The 13,920-nt window shown below is 46.9% G+C and overlaps 1 protein-coding gene across 1 annotated transcript in view; it reads right to left on the reverse strand.

Annotated features, from left to right (window-relative positions):
- Atp2b1 (ATPase plasma membrane Ca2+ transporting 1) overlaps nt 1-4,006 on the reverse strand; it is a 116,181-nt gene extending 112,175 nt beyond the window's left edge. The window contains exon 1 of the mRNA XM_059245667.1: nt 3,745-4,006. The gene's annotated coding sequence lies outside the window, so the exon portion shown is untranslated. The remainder of the gene's footprint in view (nt 1-3,744) is intronic.
- Nucleotides 4,007-13,920: the final 9,914 nt, after the last annotated feature.

The raw sequence follows: 13,920 nt of genomic DNA on the forward strand, positions 1-13,920 counted from the left end.
AAGAATCTGACATTTAAAAAAAAAAAAAAAAAAAAAAGGATTCCACCTATTCACCTAATGTGCCCATTTATAATACTCATTTCTAGTATGAGGATATTGACAGTGAACAGGTTATGAGTTTATGAGTTGTCAAAATGGTCATTTAATTTGTTATTCCATTTTCACTGGCAATTTCTGTAACAAAAACTTTAATAAGGCAGTGTATTTGGTGTGTGTGTAAGCAGCATTTCTAAAAGCTAAGAAATTGTCACTTTTTTTCAAAAGGTTCCTTGTGTATCATTTTCCTAGCGATGTTACCTCAGAGCCTGTAAATCCCCAAATAAGCTATTAATGGCACCTTTCTATAAGACACTTACCAGAAATCCATTTTCCCTTCCAACTCATCAAGTAAACATTTTTACATGAGCTGCAGGAACGTTAAGTTTTAAGTCTCTGCTTCCTGATCCTTACTCTTCCTGTTTTCTCAGATTAATTACAAATTCCATAAGAGATGAAAATACCCAGTTTTAACCTTGTATGCATAAAATACAGGAAAAATTGCCAAATGTTTGATGTTCAATATTATAATAGTTTTACTGAGTGACAAATCCTTGAACTCTTTCCACATAAGTGACTGCTCCATTCAAAATGAAGTTAGCATGCTTGCCCAAGGAAATTAGTCAACTGAATTCCCAAATAAAGGATTTTTATCAAAATACACTTTACAATGTATTAATTATTCTGCATGCATCAAGTTCATGGTTTTAAATGTACAAGGTTACTAGGGCCATATTCTATGGCTTCAGGAGGCCTTGTAGCAGTGAAGGCATAAATAATCTATCATCTCAAACGGATTTTTTTTTATTTAATTACAGCTTAATCCTTATCTACAGCTCAACATCTAATGTTTTACAGTAGTCAGAAGAACTCACAAATGTTGAATTAAAATTTAAATGCAGATAAAACAGCAATAATAGCTTGTGGTCTGTAATTAAAAATCCGTATTAGGTAGTACCCATGTTAATTTACCCATTATTTAAAAGCTTACATCCTTTTCTCTCGTGTTCCACGGATGACAATAAAAAAAATTATCCTCTGCCTAAAGAGAGAGTGTACCTTAAAAATCTGGATTTGAGAAGGGAGTGAGGACGATGCAGAGGGAGCAGGGAAATCTCATCTGCTCAGCTGTCACGACAGCATCCCCCCCCCCCCAAGCCTGAAAATTTCCATTTATTTTTATGAGATGCATCTGAGAGGAGCTGTTCGCAGAAACCACTTTTTCCAACATGGTCTTGATTAAACTTCGAATATAAGTACTCCTGTTCAAAGTGCTCATTCGTATTATCTTAAGGCAAGTAATTATAAGCCCCGGCGAAACCACGAAAGGCAGGTAAACCAAGATAACGAATGGAAAAAGAATTACCATATCGCAGTCAGGCCAGAAAAAATAATTTTACCACATTTTCGGTGTTTATTTTATAACCTGTTCATAGCTCAGCAGTTTAAAAAAAAAAAAAAAAAAAAAAAGAAGAAAGAAAGAAAGTCAAAGCACTACCATGCTGGTAGGTACTGGAATTTGCTGGAATGTCTAAACACAGTGGACGACACTGCTGCATTGCCCCCTTCCTCGGTCGATCCAGATCATCAATATCCTCTTATTCTATTATCAACACGAGTCAAAACTAGTTTAGTTCCGCACCTCATCTTAGAAGGCTACGTAAGGTCTCGAGCTTCAACTAAAAGCAAAACACCATGGCTTCCCACCCAGCTGTTGAAATCCCTCTGAAGGTCTAGAAATTACAGAAGGCAGAAAAAAATGAAGACAAATCCCCCCTTCCTTCTAAACGGGCGTACGGGGGAGGACAACTGCGGTAGGAAGCCATACTCTTCATTTTCACCATGGGATGGGGGTGGGGGTGGGGGTTAACAAAATTTTCAATCGAAGGTGGCGCTCCGTCCTCACCTCACCCGAATGTGACTCACTTTTGCAGACTATATGGTAGAAAATAACAGTTACTTTTCAAAGATCTTTTGCAGTTACACCCAAGCCAAAATCAGGACAGAGATCCACCCTTAATGACAGCAATTTAACTGTCTTATCCAAAGCAAGGTAAAAACTAAAACAGCTTCCCTGAAAAACATGGCTTAAAAGGCCCATTTCATACACTAGCTTTCAAAAGCTCCCAATAAGGGGGGAAAAAAAAAATTCTATTTGCCCTCACCAGGAGGGGGGAAAAGAGGGATTGGGGTGGGGGTGCTGAACGCAGCACACAAGTACAAAAGGCAGATTCTCCTCCTCCAATCCCTCTTTAATTCTCCCAATCCGTCCCCGCCACACACAAGGACAGGGAGTCTCCCTAAGGAAGGCTGGTGGCTGGGCAAGTGAAGGCTCTCCATTCACTCACATGGGCCACCATCCAAAGGGATGCCCTAGGAGCGCTTTACACAAACCAGGCCCTTACAAGTACTTATTATTATAAAATACACCTACGCTGAGCAAGAATCTTATTTTAAAGTAAAGACTGTCCTCAGGTGGGGGAGGTGAAATACAACAAAGCCTTCCATGTTGAAAGGCAGACAGTCCAGACGTGCATATATACCTACACACGTATGAAAAAAAAAAAATCCATATAACTAATTTATCAGGAACAGCAATCGATACCAACAGGAGCCATTAGATTATTAATAAACCCAGAAAAGTAGCATGCAGAGCCGCCAAAGGAGGCTGTCTGCGGCGCTCGAACCCACAGGAAGGGTAAAAATCAGCCCACCGCGGAGGTTCGCGTCCTCCGCGGTCCTGCAGACCCCTGTCCCCATGCAGACCAGCCCCAGCTCTCCCTCGGGGTCCTCTCACCGCCAACAGCAAAAAGCACTCCCAACGCCAGAGTCCCGCAGTAAACTGGTGAATGAAATGCGCACAGACACCGACCTAGGCAGAGATCGAAGCGCAGACCCAGGGGTCGCTAACTAGCTAAGCCACAAAATTCTCTTGCAAGATGAAATAGAGAGGAACCCCCGCCCTCTCCACCTCCCCCCCTACCCCCCGCAATTGGAATGCCACCCTCCTTCTTACTGACCCTTTCCGGGGACCCGAGGACAGCGCGGAGATTATTGGTTTTGTTTTGTTTTTTTTTCTTTTAAACTAAGTACATAAACATGAATCGGAAGCAACCGTGAACATCCTGGGGGGCCAGACGCAAGACCTGAAGACAAGAGTCCAGGCGGCTCTCCAACTCCCCGGGAGTCACCGTCCGGGGTGACACGCATCGATCACACCACCCCCCCTCCGGGGGGGCCGACGCACGAGCCCTCACCTTGCGCCTCCAGCACCTCTTGGGGGGGCCCAAGTCAGGGATTAAATGGGTGACCCTCCCGGGGCGCGGGGAAGAGGGAGTGCCGGGCACGGCTGCCCTCAAGGTCACCAGCACCCGCCAGGGTGGGGGCGACCGGTCTCTGGATGGGGCTGTGGCGGCAGCCGAGCGAGGCAGCCCCGCGAAGTAGGAGAGCAGCCGCGCGGGGTGGAGACCGAGAAGCCACCGGGACGGCGGCGGCGACTCCAAGCTGGAGCCGGCGCCGAGGCGCGCGCGCGGGGGAAGAGGAAGATCTTTCTCACCTTTACGGGTCTCCCTAGCCGGAGCGAACCCCGGCGGCTCCGGGCAACTTCGCGGGGACCCGCCGCGCTCCACCCCGCGCGCCCAGCTGTCAGGACCCCCGCCGCGCCCTGCGCGCTCCGCCCGGCCTCCCCCGCAGGTGGCCGCCACTCACCTCGCCCGCAGCGGGAACCATTTTTCCGAGGGGGGGGGGAAGAATCAAGGAAGGATAGGCGGGAGGGGTCGGAGGAGGGGGGAAGAGGTGGGGGGCGAGGAGATCGCAGGGGGAAGGTGGTCTCGGGACGTGCTCGCAAGCCGGCTCGCTGGGCTCGGGGCGCCACGCGGAGGTGCGGCTGCACCTCGAGGAGGAGAAGGAGGAGGAGGCGGCCGCCGCGGAGCCCGGAGACTCTCGGCGTCCAGCAGCCGGGGCTCCCTACTCACGCTGCACCGCGAGGAGGCGGCGGCGGAGGAGGAGGAGGAGGAGGAGGAGGCGGCGCCCGGCCCGGCCCCCGCCCAGAGCCCGGCGATCGCCGAGTGGCCGCTCGCTCGCGTCCCCGCAGGACCCGCCTCCTCGGCTCCGCAAAGCCGCGCTGCTCAGGGCGCGCCGCGCTCGGCACCCAGCAGCAGCTCTGCCGGCCCCGCGCCGTCGTCCGCTGCAGCAGCAGTTGCAGCAGCAGCAGCAGCAAGAGCCAGCAGCAGCGGGCGGGGTGCAGCCCCGGGGCGGGGTCCGGGGGGTGGGGGAGGACACCGGGAAGCAGACGGCTGGAGCACCAGGGGGGCTGCGGCCAGCTCCAGGGGGCCGGGGGGCCCGTGTGCACCGGGGTGACCCGCGAGATCGTTTCCGAGCCGGCCGTGGGTCTCGGGGCCGGGGGGAGAGGAAGGAGGACGCTCACCCGTTCCACTCCGACGCTCCCCTTGGGCTCCACACCTCCACGCCTTCCCGCTCCACGCTGGCGGCGCAGCTGGCCTCCCCGCTGCCTCTGCCACCGCCGCCGCCGCCGCCGCCGCCGCCGATGCTCGCGCGGCCGCCGCTGCCGCCTTGGCTGGGCGCGGTCACGTGACGCGGCCCGCGGGGAGCCTGAGGGCGGGCGGGCGGGCTGGGCGAGCGGGCGCGCGCCGGGGCGCGCGCGCACGGAGCGGAGGTCTCTTAGCGCGGCTCGGCCGGGGACTGGCGCTTTCCCCCCCCCCCCCCCCCCCACTGTCCCCGAGAGGGGCGTTTCAAGGGGGTGGATCCACCGAGCGCGCCCCCCACCCCGCTCCACCCCGCCCCGGGGCCGGCGATCGCGCGCGCGCGCGTGTGCGCGGGACCGAAAGGGTGGCCGGGGTGCAAGGCGGGCGGCTCGCGCCTCCGCTGCGCGCCCCTCCTTCTCTCTTCCTTTACCCCCCCCCCACCCTGCGCGCCGGGCTCGCCCGCTGCCCCCGCCCCCCTCCTGCGCGTCTTCTCTCTTCCCCCCCCCACCCCACTCCACCCCACCCCACCCTTTCCCCCTCCTGCGGCGGCCTCTGATTGGCCGGCGGCCTCTGACGTCTGTGTTTCCATGACGTGTCGGCCCGGGGAGGGGCGCGGGGAGCGGGGAGGGCGGCGGGGGAGGAGGGGGCGGCCACTCCGTCCGTCACCGCCGCTTCCTAGGCGCGCGGCCGGGCGGCTCCCGCAGCGTGCGGAGGCAGGAGAGTGATGATGACTGTCGCCGCCGCCGCCGCCGCCGCCGCTGCTGCAGTGGGACGACCTTCAGCCGGGGTCCCGCTCCAGCCGCCCCCACCGGGGTGGAGGCGAAGCCGGTTCAGCGGACCCGGAGAACGGCTCCCCGCGGCTCGGCGCCCACTCCCTAAGCGGACTTGTCTTGTCTCCGGTCCCGGACAGTGACGCACTCGCCCGACAGCCGGAGTGCCTCCCCCTTGGGGACCGGAGCCCACTGTCCCCGTGTGCGCGCCGGCCCGGCTAGCAGACACCGGGGATCCCCGCTGCAGCGGGCCACACGGTGTCCGCGGGCCGGTGCAAACAGGCCTTGCAGGGTCCGCGCTTAAAGTCCTCGTGTTTCCTCTCTTAGGTTTGCTTTTTAATCTTGTTCTACCTGTGGCAAGCTAGGGGGGCTTTGAATTCCTCTTCTTTTCCCGAGGAGAAAGAAACGAGAAGAAATTTAAAAAGAAACCATACAGAGCCATGTGCAGTGTGGTGATGGTTAAAAGGTAGCCGATCCTGGCCCAACCTTTCGAACGTGTTGCAGTTTTAAAAAAGAAAAGAAAACCGCTCCTTATCGCATCTACTTTTTCAAAAGGGTTTTCTTGACTATGTCCACGGATTTAAAGATGTGTATTCTGCCCCTTCCGTGTCTAATCGCCTCTGCTTTAACTAAAGGTCCCCCGATCGTTTAGACCTTATCAGGGTTGTTTTCACTATCACTTAACCAGAAAAAAAAAAAAAAAAAGTTCTGTAGTGTTCTTTTTGTTCAACCCCTGAAATGGAAGAATTAATAGTTGCACAGTCTTCTCAAAAGCACACAGGTAAAGAAAGGCAAGTACTTCATTATGTATGTTCACTACCTGATAGCATTTGTTTTAAAATAATGTAAAGGCTTGAAAACAAAATATTTGAGTTTCAAAGCAAGTTTTCCACAATAAAACTGTTGAAAAAAACGCCTTTTTTTCCATTTATACTTTTTCACCAGGCTAGACATTACCAACCCTCTGAACTGTGCCCTTGACATGTAAAACTGGCACTGGGCATTTTTTTCCTCTCTGTTTCATCACAGAGAATAGGTTGGTGTGGTACAGTAAATAGCCCTTCTTGATACTATTTCAAATCTACAAATAGGAAAGCAGATTAATTAAATTTCACTTAGGTAATTTCCAGTATTTTCTCGCCCCGAAATATCTTTCCGAATAGCTCAGACACATCCACAAACCCTTGGCTGATTCTCAACTTTCGACCAAGGAAGTCCCCGTAGAAAATTGAATTGTGCATTCTACTTTAATCAGGAATTTGACATTAAAGTAATAAATGAATCATTGTATGCTACACTAGCAAAATTGATAATAGATTAAACTAGAATCTGTTCACTTTATGGGTTTGTTGAAATTCTAAATCATCAAATGCATGTTTTTAAAAGTATATGTTCATGAAAAAAATCACTGAGCATCCTTAGTATGGAACATTATTGCTATGAAATTTTTATTTGAGTGAAAATGTATATGTCCCAGAATATAGTTGTATGCACTTTAATAAACGTGAGTTACATGCATGATGAAATTTACTCTCATATAGTCAACATAATTGTACTGTATATTTGATTTGTATGTTTTCATTCCTTCAAATACGAAATTAAAGCTAAAAGCAATATAGAAGCAACTGCTCATTAAGAAATTCAATTTTTTTTCCTCCCACAGGGCTTCATCCTGAAATCTCCCAAATGACATACTTTTCGATGTAAAAATGCTGAATTGCTTAATTAGGGTTTTTGTTTTCCGTCTGGTGAAAGAGATGGAACCAGGGCCTTATGGTGACAGTTAAGTACCCTGGCACTGGACTAGAGTTCAACCCTTCAGAATTATTTCTCATAAGATATTGGGCTACTGGAAGTCATCAATGCCCTTGTGTATTATATGAGCATATCATCTTCATCTTAGAACTCATTTATCCCATGAATTTAATTGAACTGGAGGTATATTAGCATATAATAGGAACAACGCAATACAGTTTTCTACTAAATAATATTATAGTTTTGCAAATATGCTTTTTACTTACAATACCAAACTTATAAAGATGAACCCTAGAAAAGTTACTGTTTTGGATGCTATATTGGAAATGCAATAACATGTTAGGCAATTTTAATAGGTGCAATCTTTTAATTCCTTTTAATGGCATAATTGTATTGACATCTTTACTGGTAAATTGATTATGTCAAGCTTTATAACACATGCAGAAACTCCCCAGTGTAACCAAATGTGAAGAGAAACATTAGGCTCTTGATTCTCTTAAGAATCCTAGCCTAGCATGATTTCACACTTCCATGATCCCAGCACTCAGGAGGCAAGGACCAGGAGGATGGAGAATTCCAGGCCAGACTGGGCTACATCGTGAGTTCCAGGCCAGTATTGTAATACATAGCAAGACCCTGTCTCAAAAAAAAAAAAAAAAAAAGGCATCATATGTGTTAAGCAATGGAGCAAAATTAGCTGAGTGGCTGTGATGCACACCTTTAATCCCATTACCCGGGAGCAGAGCCAGGTGGATCTCTGTGAGTTCCAGGCCAGCCTGGTCTACTGAGCGAGATCCAGGACAGGCACCAAAGCTACCCTGTCTCAAAAAAAAAAAAAAAAGAGCAAAATTAAGACACCAACTGTAATATGTTTTTAAAACAAGGTACATTCCTTAAATGGACTTCTATATGTAAATCTGTCAGTCCCGATCATAACAGAATACAAGAGGATTGATGGGTGGAGGGAGGAAGCAGGGTGGGAGGAATATCAAACGCTTCCTAAAATACAATTATGTATGTTCTCAAATTTTCATTAACCTAGAGATAGAAAATTACTTAGCTGAAAATCCACAGAAAACTTATTTATTAGTAACAACTTAATTACATTTGTTGAATTAAATGGAGTACAATTACAAGTAAGCCTAAAATAAGAATCTTCAAGTCACAGAACAGGAAGTTTTTTATATATGAAAAATGCAAAACAGTTGGATGACATCATTTCCTGGGAATTATTTCATGCCTACATACTTTGTACCTTCTAGGAGTAAGGCATTTTTCACACCCCAAAAACTGTGTAATTTAGGCATACGGTATTGACCCCCAAATATAAATTCCAGCCAATAGAGAGATCATACCTAAATGCTGAGGAAGGTCTCTCATGGCAGATTTAGATCTGTCTTGTACCATAAGAAACACACATAATTTAATAGAAAAGAAAAAGTACAGTAAAAAAAGCTGGGAACGTCACCTGGCCGTGAACAAGTTTACCATAATCATTTCCCTTGTCCTCCATTATTCAAGTGTATCCTGATGACCCTTGAGAGCCACGCCTACCTTAATTAGAATGCATCGCTTCCCCATTACTAATGCTGAATTGTCATATATCATAGTGCTATTATAAAATTTAGGTGAAATATTTGCATAAAGTTTCAACACGGTTTTTCTTGCTTTTCTGTTGTTGTTTTTTGTGGGGTTGTTGTTGTTGTTGTTGTTTTTAAGAAAGGTTCCCATTCTATAACCCAGGCTGGCCTGGAACTTATCCATAGCCCAGGCTTGCTTTGAATTCCCTCTTTTCTTCCTTCTGCCTTCTCCACATCAAGTGTGTCCACCAGACTCATCCAAAACACAGTACTCGATATATACTATATGTTCAATAAATGACATTATTCAGAAATACTCTTTTTTTATTACAAAGTATTTACTTTTTTTTTTCAAGACAGGGTTTCTCTGTGTAGCTTTGGTTCCTATCCTGGATCTCACTCTGTAGACCAGGCTGGCCTCGAACTCACAGAGATCCGCCTGCCTCTGCCTCCCGAGTGCTGGGATTAAAGGCGTTTTCCAGAGTATTTACTTCTGGTTGAATCTCTCCAAAGTAGACAGTCCTTTAGATGGTTCTTGTGTGGAACACTCTTTTCTTCCTCTGCCATAGCATCCTTTTTAAAGTGTGTGTGTGTGTGTGTGTGTGTGTGTGTGTGTGTGTGTGTGTTGGAGCATTGTGTGAGACTTCACATAGACATGGACATAGAAGCTAGAGGAGAGTGTTGTCTGATCTCAAGGGGCTCTCCACTTTGTTGTTTGAGACAGGGTCTCTCAGTGGCCGAGAGTTTGCCCTTTACACTAGACTTCCTTCTTGGTGCTGGGATTGCAAACATGTGCCACCATGTCCAGGTATTTTTCATGTACATGCTGGAGATGGACTCAGATTCTTATGCTTGCATGCTAAGCTCTTTATTCACTGAGGTATTTCCAGCCCTTCTGTGTTTTTTAGTTGTTCTTGCTATCCATCCTGCCTATTTCTAATAGTAGGCTCTTGCTCTTCAGCATTTGTCTATCTTGATACTAAGTATGTCCACTTCCATGACTTCAGCCCCTTGATGACAGGGGTACTGCTGTTTTACTTCCTAAGTACTTATTGAGCCTGACAAATGTCCTCTGAGGTCACTAAGGTAGGAAAACAAGAAAGATTCTATTTACGCGACATGAGCATCAAGGTAATAATAGTTCATCGAGCCATTTACATAAAGAAATTTTTATTAAGCACTTACTACATGGTAGACCTAGCAGAATTTGGCACCAAGTGAATGCCAATTCATTTAGCACAGATGAATGAACAAAGAAAAGAAGTAACCGTTTCTCCGATGATGAATTCTAAGTTTATGCACATAACCTGATTTTATTCTTACCCTGTGCGGGAACGTTCTGGAGGGTCAACGTTTCTTCTTCCGCATAGAAACAATAGCGAGAGAGCAATCAACCAGTCACCCAATGCAAGGCACTGGAAGCTGTTGAGTTGATCCACGTGTCTGTCGAACTGGAGCCATGAGACGAATGTTGATAACTGTGGGGCAGTAAGAGGAATGTGGAGTCTAGAAACTAACAAGAAGGGAGCCTGGAAACGGAAGTTCAGAGGGAAGATAATGCAGGCCAGCAAGGAGGAATCTTGCTGTTCCTTCCATACCGGTTAAGACCATCAACCAGGATGAAGTAAAACTAAAGACTGAGATGAGTAGATGGAAAGAATTAAAATATGGTGAAAGAATAAAGTGTAGGTTTCCCAAGGCCTGGTAAGTTTAGCGTGCTTTTCCAGCAATATGAGTTTGCATGACAGTTTGTCAGAACTCAGAATTGGGATTGTTTTCCGATTTGGCCTCAGCGTGTAGAGTCAAGGTCTGGTGCACAACTTCCTAGCAAGAATGGACATAGCCCTGATAATCAGAGTGTATTAGTCTTTTTCAGACCTCCAACAAAATACCTCAGACTGAATGGCTAAAGCAACACAAATTGATTTTTTTCATCATTCTAGAGCCTATGGGGAGTTTCTGATAAGGCTTCTCTGCCTGGCTTGCAAGACAGACCTCCATGCTTTTACATCACGTGACTTGCATTGGTAAAAGTGAGTGTAAAGGGAATCTCTCCCTTATGAGTACACTGGCCCTATCAGATTAAACATCCACCATTACAACCTCACTTCACTCTAATTGCTTGTCTAAAGGCCTCTTCTTTATACAGGCACATTGAGCATCAGAATTTCAACACATAAATGTTGAGGGACTCCGTTCGGTTCATAATGCAGACTCATTTTTGGTAAGAAGTTTTTAGACTTCTCATATGAAGCCTCTTCAGATCTGCTGGATTAAATTGCCTGCATTTATGTAACTCTGCTCCTCCAGTGTTTGTGGGTGGTGCATATAAATGGTACCGAGGATGTAGGAAACAATACTGATAACGAAACCAAGGGTAAAGACACAAGACATTTGTGAGTCTGGAAATGGAGAACTCACTGGTAGAGGAACAAGTAACCATAAGCAGTTGTTAGTTCAGGAAATTAGTAAACCTGGAAATGAGCCAGGTAGACAGAATCACAATATTCTACTGATAACTGTGGCAGGAAATGACCGAGGGAGCAAAGTGGGTGCAATCAGTCTGTCTGAATGTTGTGTCCCCCTAAAATTCATGTTGGAAGTCTAGTCCCCCACACTGGTCAAGTAGTGAGAATTCAAAAGGCCATTCAAGAGCAGAATTAATTTGCTTTTAAAATAGTCTGGAAGACTTACTCTGTTCTCTACCATCTCAGGACACAGAAGGCACTGTTTGTGAACAAGGAAACTGGCCCTCACCAGATGCTCAGCCCCTTCTACCTTGATCTGGGACCTCCCAGCCTCTAAAACTGCAAATGTAAGCACCAGCTGCTTATAAAATAGCGAGTCTATGGTATGTTGGTAGCATTCTGCATGGGCTGCAATGTCATGTAAAGATAGAATCCTGCATCTCACAGTGGAGTGCTGGTACTGGGTCCTCCCAATTCACTTATGCCAGGGAAAAGCATCAGGGAGGCTTAATTTCTGCCCAGAATTGTAAATAAATAAATAAATAAATAAATAAATAAATAAATAAATAAATGGGGAACCAGTGATAAAAGACACTAAAGAAAACCATCCTACACACTTCACTAAGAAATCCCATGACACAAAAGACAGAGGAAGTCATAACAGCAGCTAGAAATGGGAAAAAGAAAAAAAAGAAAAAGAAAAGAAACAATTACCTTCAATTACCTAATGGCTAACTATATATTAACAACCACATGGGTAGAGAGATCAAGGACGCTTTCTTCAGCGTTCTTCTGGAAATAACTTTCTTATAGGAGTTTTCCATATTTAGTTAAAACGCCATTGCCTTCCCAAGAGGATCACTCATACTCCAACACGGGAGGTTTCTGCATACACTAGTTAGATGTCTGCATAGTCAACACGTCAGGAATAATGAGAAATGGAAAGGGATGCCAGCGTGAGAGAGACACGACAGGAAAGTTGACAAAAAAGCCCCGTGATGCCGCTCCGCATGGATGCCAGTTTCTCTGCTGGACAGCTTGGCGTGTCCTTATCAGAAGATTGCAAGGAGCTGGGCCTGGAGGAACAAGAGGTTGGTAGAAAGCTTATCGCTCATGATAAGAGACAATAGTCTTGCTGAGCCCTCCCCTAAAACTCCCACATACACCTTTATGAATGTTTGGATGTCTGCCACTCAGAAGGCATCCAGAGCCAGCCAGAGGGGATTACAAATGGAGCCTAGCCAAGAAAGGAGGCTTGGTGTTTCTCCTCAGCTCTTCTTCTTGTCCTCCACACTGGAGGCGCTGTGTCTTGGAGAAATGAAAGAGAGAGAAAAACGGAAACACAAAGACTGAGCAAGCTCTTCTCCAGTACACACAGATAGCCATGGGGAGAGAAAACCTTTGGTTCTGGTGATCTTACACTTCCCTTGTTGAAAACCCTCAGAAGGTGAAAGACTTTCAGATGTTAATGAACAGGCTTGGGAGGCTCCCTAGGCCTTGGATCAACCATTGAAATCATCCTTCCAGCAAAATATGCACGTGAGGCCATAACTGATAGGCACGTGTGTTTAGAATAAGAATACATGCCGGGCGGTAGTGGCGCACGCCTTTAATCCCAGCACTCGGGAGGCAGAGGCAGGCGGATCTTTATGAGTTCGAGGCCAGCCTGGTCTCCAAAGCGAGTTCCAGGAAAGGCCCAAAGCTACACAGAGAAACCCTGTCTTGAAAAAAACCAAAACAAACAAACAAACAAAAGAATACATGAGTAAGCTGGATATGATGTAGCAGCTGCAAATCACAGTCTCATGAAAACAGTTTGGGTAGCCTTGTCAGTCCCTACTGAAAGCTGTAGTGACAAGGAGTTTCTTTGAGCTGAACAAGAAGAGCACACCTACCTTAAAATTTTGTGGATACAATCCTGAATGCCTATCACCGTGAAAACCCGGCAGGAGCAGGGCCCAGTCAGATGTGTGTTCAGGTCTACCTGCGAGATCCAGAAATGCTGAGTTCCTCATAAAACTTTGTTGGAGGAATGGTGAAATCTCTGGGTACAGCATGTCACAGACTCATTGCTTTCCCAACTCTTCAGCCCCGACAGTTGGGACTTTGTGGGTGCCAGACCCATTTGAGGCCTTCTGGTCTTTGGCTTCCCTTTTTTCTGTTTGGGATCTGGAGTCCTCCAGGTTCTCAGTGGGTGTCTTGAAACTCCAGCAACTGTACCCTTTCTAGCTTCTGGCTACCCAGGTTCTGATGCACTGATTCCACTTCTCACATGTTTCCACTTACTTCTGCTTATTTGCACACTTAGCCTGTGATCTAGCTCTGGCCCCTCTGAAACTTTAATCATACCTGTCTCTGGAAGGTGTTCCAATGGCTGACTTTTGGCTTGCCAAGATTCTTGACTCTTCTGTACGTTTTTAGCTTTCCAAGTTCCAAATTCTAGACGCCTTTTAATGCTTTGCCGCCACTAATTGCAGTGTGTTTCTATTCCTAAAAGCCATGGGCTATTATGCAAAAACCCAAGTGCCAGGCTTTAGAGAGCTCCTTTAGGGTTGCTAGTTAGGAAGGCCCCCAAGACAGTACAAAGCCTTGCAGTTCCTCTTGGTTGTCCATCAGAGATAATGGGTAAGACTGTATGGCTGGATTCACCACACATCTTTGTTGCAAAATACACTGAAATCAAGCTGGAACTGAACTGGAAGTTTCTTCCTTGTTGGTTGGTTTTCATAGTGCTAGATGGTGCTAAGCAAGGTGCTAGGGGAGAGAAGGCAACAGCTCTCTTACCCAGCTGTGAACCCTACGAACCATAATAACAACCTACCAGAGA

Source organism: Peromyscus eremicus, chromosome 18 (genome assembly GCF_949786415.1).
Source record: "Peromyscus eremicus chromosome 18, PerEre_H2_v1, whole genome shotgun sequence".
In the NCBI taxonomy this organism is placed as follows: Eukaryota; Metazoa; Chordata; class Mammalia; order Rodentia; family Cricetidae; genus Peromyscus; species Peromyscus eremicus.